Source organism: Diabrotica undecimpunctata, chromosome 2, assembly GCF_040954645.1.
Source record: "Diabrotica undecimpunctata isolate CICGRU chromosome 2, icDiaUnde3, whole genome shotgun sequence".
NCBI lineage: Eukaryota > Metazoa > Arthropoda > Insecta > Coleoptera > Chrysomelidae > Diabrotica > Diabrotica undecimpunctata.
In genome coordinates, this window is record NC_092804.1 from 155,289,457 (window position 1) to 155,295,432 (window position 5,976).

Genomic DNA, 5,976 nt, shown 5'->3' on the forward strand with positions numbered 1-5,976 from the left:
ATATTTTGCCACATTTGTTCTAAATACAATTTAGATGTTTCTTTACGGCAATAGTGGCTTTCAAGTTTAGGCAACTTTTGGAAAAAGTTACAATTAGTATTCAATTGCTCAATATTTTGGGTTTCGGTTACGTTTACCCAACTTGCTACACTCCACTCTCCTACACATAATGTCTCTAAAAACATTTTTTTACATACCCGAAGTCGTATACTATTCTTTTTTAAATGAAAACATAGGGTACCTTTCCGCTGTTTCTCGATGACTTCTAAAATCAAATTTATTTTAGTAAACCTATTAAAGAGTTTAAAAATATTATTAGTTACCTGCTTTGCGTAGTTTAATTGGTGCTGTATCAACAATGCCTTTTACAAACATTTTTTTCTCGTCCCAACTCAACTGCCAAAAGTTATTGAATAACTGTAACCTATCTTCTTGACTAAATGTTCTGCAAAAGAGTTTTGATGATTTTAAAGACAATTTGCATTCACAAGCTGGACCCATGTGTCTTTGATTTCTTTCAACGATTACGTACGTTTTAGTAGTTTTTTCATACATTTTGGAATCATATTTCTCACCTCGCATTCTTTTTATTCTGTTGTTAGAGCGACCCTACTTTTCTTTGTATACATTCCATTTTTTGCCCTTTTCTTTTTGGTTTGATTTTTATTGTCAGTTTCAGCTTCATTGGTAAATTGGTCAGTTTCATCAGTGTCAGCGGTAGACACTACATATTCAGATCCACCGTCTTCAAATGGTTCCGTTTCTTCAGAATTTAAATTTATAGCATCATCATTACTGTTATTCAAACTCTGAGATAAAGATTTTAAATCATGGCTTTTATCTGCGTAATTATTATCATTAAGTGATGCCTGATCATCTTGTATACTTAAAAGATAACCTCGCTTTACTGATTTCGAACAAATTACCTTAATATTACATTAAAAATAATTATACAACAGTAAACTTACCCCTCTTGGCAATCTGCACTGTTCATTTTTATTAAGCTTAAGATATATTTTCCTCTTGAATTCATTATCCAAATTATGTAATACTAATAGTTATTATCTTCTCAAAATCTCAATATCACAACAATAAAATTGACAACCACCACTCAAGTAATGAAATAGTTTCTGGAAGTCCCACAAAATTAAACTCCAAAACCACGCAAGTCGAACTTAAGAGTTTTCTGCTAACGGTTAGTTTTACGAGATTTTTATAGATGTCACTAGTACCATTAAATTTAAATATAGACTTACAAGATTTCGTATTTTAAAAGATATGAAAAAATATAAACCAAAAAAGTATAAAAGTCATAAATGACCAAAAATCGACTTACGAGGTTTTGCAGTTTAACCGTCGATATATTGTATAAACTCTACTCTCTAGGAAAAGAAAATACTCTAAAATCTAAATTTTTTATCTTCTGTTAAACAAATAAATCAATATTATATTGAGAAGAATGTGAGTTAGGCTTTAAAGCTTTAGTTAGAGAATGTGAATTTTGCAATATATGGTATTAGAGATAGTAGTTGGTCTTGGCCTTAAAACAAAGGAGGGAAATAAGTAGCAACATATAGAGAATACAACACAGAGTACTTTGTAGGATAATATGAAAAAATATTAGGGATAACATAAGAAAATACAATGAAAGACTGGTGGAAAATGCAATCGACAACATAAAGAGCAATAAAATCACTTATTTGAGAAACCCCATAAGTCATAATATTACCAAAATCGTTTTCTTACTAACATGGACTTTTAAACTGTAAATACACATTTTTGTAAAGAAACGCCTTCAGTCAGTGCATTCGTAACCTATCTACAGCGGTATGATTTGGCGATGTATTAGACAAACCCGATAACTCCATGACTAATAATTATGTAAAAACGACAGTGATCATAACGATAATAACTAACCTAATCAGAAAAACAAAGGAATATAAAAACCCTACGAATATAGAAAAGAAATAATAAAACGAGTTAGAGCCAAATGAATCGAATACATCAATTAGAAGGGGAAGAATGTTCCTGCAGTTCCCTTTCCATCCTCCAAAGATTGCAAATAAATTAATAATTTGTTCTGTTATAATAAAAAGTTTTTATTGAAAACAATTTTCTGTTAACAAAATAATCTAAAATCGGTAAGAGAGTTTCGAAACAAATTCAGATTTCTGCTTTAATCTGAACCTTCTATAAATGCAAGGTATAACAGACGTTGATAAAGATGTTAATAGAGACATGGGGAATCTAAAATTTGCATCCCACGACATGTCTATCAACTAAGCAGAAATCTTTAACGAATTTGTTTCTTGTAGTCATACAGAGTAGATCCGAATAAAATGAAAAAGACAGCAAAGATTTGATTTCACCTACAAAGCGTCTATGTATCTGTTGATGCGTATTTCGACTTAATAAGTCTCATCAGAACAGTTATTTATAGCCGTTCTTAACGTGAAAAATAATCTTTTCTGTCTTTTAGGAAGCAACAATAAAATGGCTTCGCTATGGACGCAATAGCGACATCTGATAGAAAAATCGGTAAGATAGTTTCGAAACAAATTCAGATTTCTGCTTTAATCTGAACCTTCTATAAATGCAAGGTATAACAGACGTTGATAAAGATGTTAATAGAGACATGGGGAATCTAAAATTTGCATCCCAAATTTGCAAATTTTAGATTCCCCATGTCTCTATTAACATCTATTAACGTTATTATATATACGTATTATCTATTAAGGTCTGTTATACCTAGACAATTGGAATATCATGGACATATTACACGTGGAGAGAAATATACCTTGCTCCAACTGATTATGCAGGGAAAGATCCAAGAAAAGAGAAGCATAGGGAGGCGTAGAATGTCATGGCTGCGCAACCTGAGAGAGTGGTACCGATGTACAACAAATGAACTTTGCAGAGCAGCCGTCTCAAAAGTCCGAATAGCTATGATGATTGCCGACCTCCGCCGCGGAGATGGCACTTGAAGAAGAAGACTTCATTTTCAAGTGCAAGAAAAATTGCTTTTCATTGATGAGTAGCGACAAAAACGAATTAAGGACCTGAATACAAAAAATGAGTAAGATTGTTACTTACAAAGCCTAATTTCCGCAACTGAAGGTAAGCAACGACGTAGAAGAAAAGAACTTGGTAACCTTCAAAACCTAATAGAAGTAGTAGCTACGTATACTCCATATCAACCCCTAATAGAAAAATTACCGTTTGTAAATTAGCTTTCTGTATTCTTCACAAAGTAATAATTGACCGAGTAAGTGCAGGAAAATCACCTTCGACAAACGGGGAAAAAGTACCCCAGGCAATGCAATTTCAGATATTATTAAAGATGCTATTCGTGAACATATTAAATTATTTCCCACAAAGTTAGTTCACTATACTAACAAGGAAACGTATTATTTAAACGAGAAACTAGATATCACTCATCTACAAAATGTTTACAGAAAAATTACCGAAATATGCCACTGTTAGGTATTCATACTACCGAAAAGTTTTTGAAGAAGATTTTAAATTAAATTATCATTTGTAAGAAGTCAGGTAGACACATGTTGTGTGTGTGAGGAGCTTGCAATAAAAATAAATATTAGACATTTGAACAATAATGCAAAGAGAGTTGCAGCCACCGAGAAAATGATTTATCTACGTCGAGCTAAGAAATTTTTAACTCAAATGAAATTTGTTAAAAAAATGGCCGACTCATTCTAGAAAATTGGTGTTATATCTATAGATTTAATGCAGAACCTTCAACTGCCACAAATTTTGGTGCAAGAGGTTTTCTATCTTCACCAGGTAACAGTCAACGTCTTTTGTTTTAACAATATTAAAACAGGAAAAGCAACGTTTTTCCTGTATCATGAGGGGAGCAGTAAGAAGGGGCCGGATGAAGTTTGCTTATTTCTAATGGGGTATTTTATGGAAAAAATGCCGTTAGTGAAATATCTTTATGTTTTCTCTGGCAGTTGTGGAGCGCAAAATAAAAATCACACTGTGTTAACGTTTTTCCTCTTTAATTTCGGTCGAAAAATTTAAGACCACTGACCATTATTTTCTTATTAGGAGTCATTCCTTCCTGCCCTGTGATTGGGATTTTGCGGTGATTAGAAGAAAACTTTCAAAAGTAGACCGTATATTTACCATAAAAGAATATGGACAGCTGATAAAAAAAATCCACAAGGAAAATAATTCCTGTAGCTGGCTGTATACCACGTATAACAAAAAGAGGTTAGTCTTTGTATGTGGGTATATTTTATTTTATAAAAACCCTTAAAAGGGCAACATTAAAAGCACGAACGTTTTCGGAACAACTGTTCCATCATCAGGTTAAAATACAGGTTACCATGCCTGAGCCACCAAAATATTTGGGTAAAAACCCTTTAAAATGCAATGTGTTACCAAAGATTGTACATGATGTTGATAATATTATATGATGTTTAATATTTTAATTAGATTTTACTTCAGGTAACATACACCCATGCTTAAGTGAGTTCCAGTGTCCGGAGAGTAAACCTCTTCCAACGGACTTCAGCTGGCAACAGTTGCCAGTAACATCCAGTAAGTCTTTTAGTCTCGCTATGTCCACTTCATCCATCAGAAACTTATTACTGGTAATTCAGAAAATTGTTAGATGATGTGTGAACAGCACATTTGGCACTCAAGCTGCGATTGGACATTCACAGCAAACCAAATTCAATGTGCAACATTAAAAAAGAAGTGGAATTGTTGCAGTAATTCAAACGAGTTCAGTTATTATCAGGAATAAATGTATAGATTTAAACGGTAACGACAAACTTTTCGGTGGTGCTGTTTCACTACTATCTGGTGAATTCCGACAGACATTATTGGTTATTCCTCGCTTTGCATATACGAATAAGATTAATGTATGTTTAAAGTAATCGTTTTTATGGCGGAATCTCGAAACAGTTTGATTAACAAATATATAATATGAAATATTTTTCAAATATTTGCTGGATATTAGAAACTAAAATAAAACTGCATCCAAATATATAATGAATCAAACTTCCAAATAATTTCTGCACTTTTGTTGAGAGCAAACATGAATTAATTCTGTCTATACTAAATAATTACTAGAATCATAATTGGTTCAGTGAGCGCGCAATTTTGGCTGCGAAAAATGTTAATGTTGACAAAATAATTTCCAGATTTAACAGGTGTTACCAGGTAATCTGATATCTTTTAAATTAATCGACAATATTGTCAATAAAGACTAAACCGTAAACTAGCCAATAGAATTTTCAAATTCTCTGGATATACCAGGGATGCCACCACATAATCTTCACTTGATAATTGGTTCACCAAATACTCTGCTACGCAGTTTAAAACCTCCCAGAATATGCAGCGACACACGTTTAGTTATTAAAAGTATTACTGGAAATAATATTGAAACAACCATTTTGACTGGACGATTTGAAGGAGAAAACCACGTATCCTAATAATAACGACATATACCACAATATCATTCAAAAGGCTACAATTCCGTTCGATTAGCATTCGAGGTGACCAATAACAAATTTCAAAGCCAGACAATTTCCGTTTGCGGCTTGGATTTAGAGAATCCATGTTTCTCACATGGTCAATTAATATGTTGCATGCTTACGTGTTGGTAAACCATCAAATTTATTTATATTAGCAAAAAATTATTAACGAAAAATATTGTGCCACAATTAGTTGTTAATTGAATGTTAAAGTAGTAGGTATAATTCAAAATAATATAATTATTGCAAGTAATAATCAAATAAATAATCAAATATAATCTAAAGTAGTAAAACTATTGTTTAAATATGTAAAAAAATGTAATTTAAGTATTTCTTAAATGCGATATTGTGACTATTGGAGTAGTTTTTCAAATGTTGACTTAAATGACTTACTAATCTCACATACCTATATGCAATGTTTAAAAAATTATCAAAGAGCGATAAAGAAAATCTCCGAAATAGCTATCGTTTA

The 5,976-nt window shown here is 32.1% G+C and overlaps 1 protein-coding gene across 1 annotated transcript in view; it reads left to right on the forward strand.

The window, feature by feature from the left end:
- LOC140435099 (tachykinin-like peptides receptor 86C) overlaps positions 1–5,976 on the forward strand; it is a 951,389-nt gene that overhangs the window by 613,889 nt on the left and 331,524 nt on the right. The window lies entirely within an intron of this gene.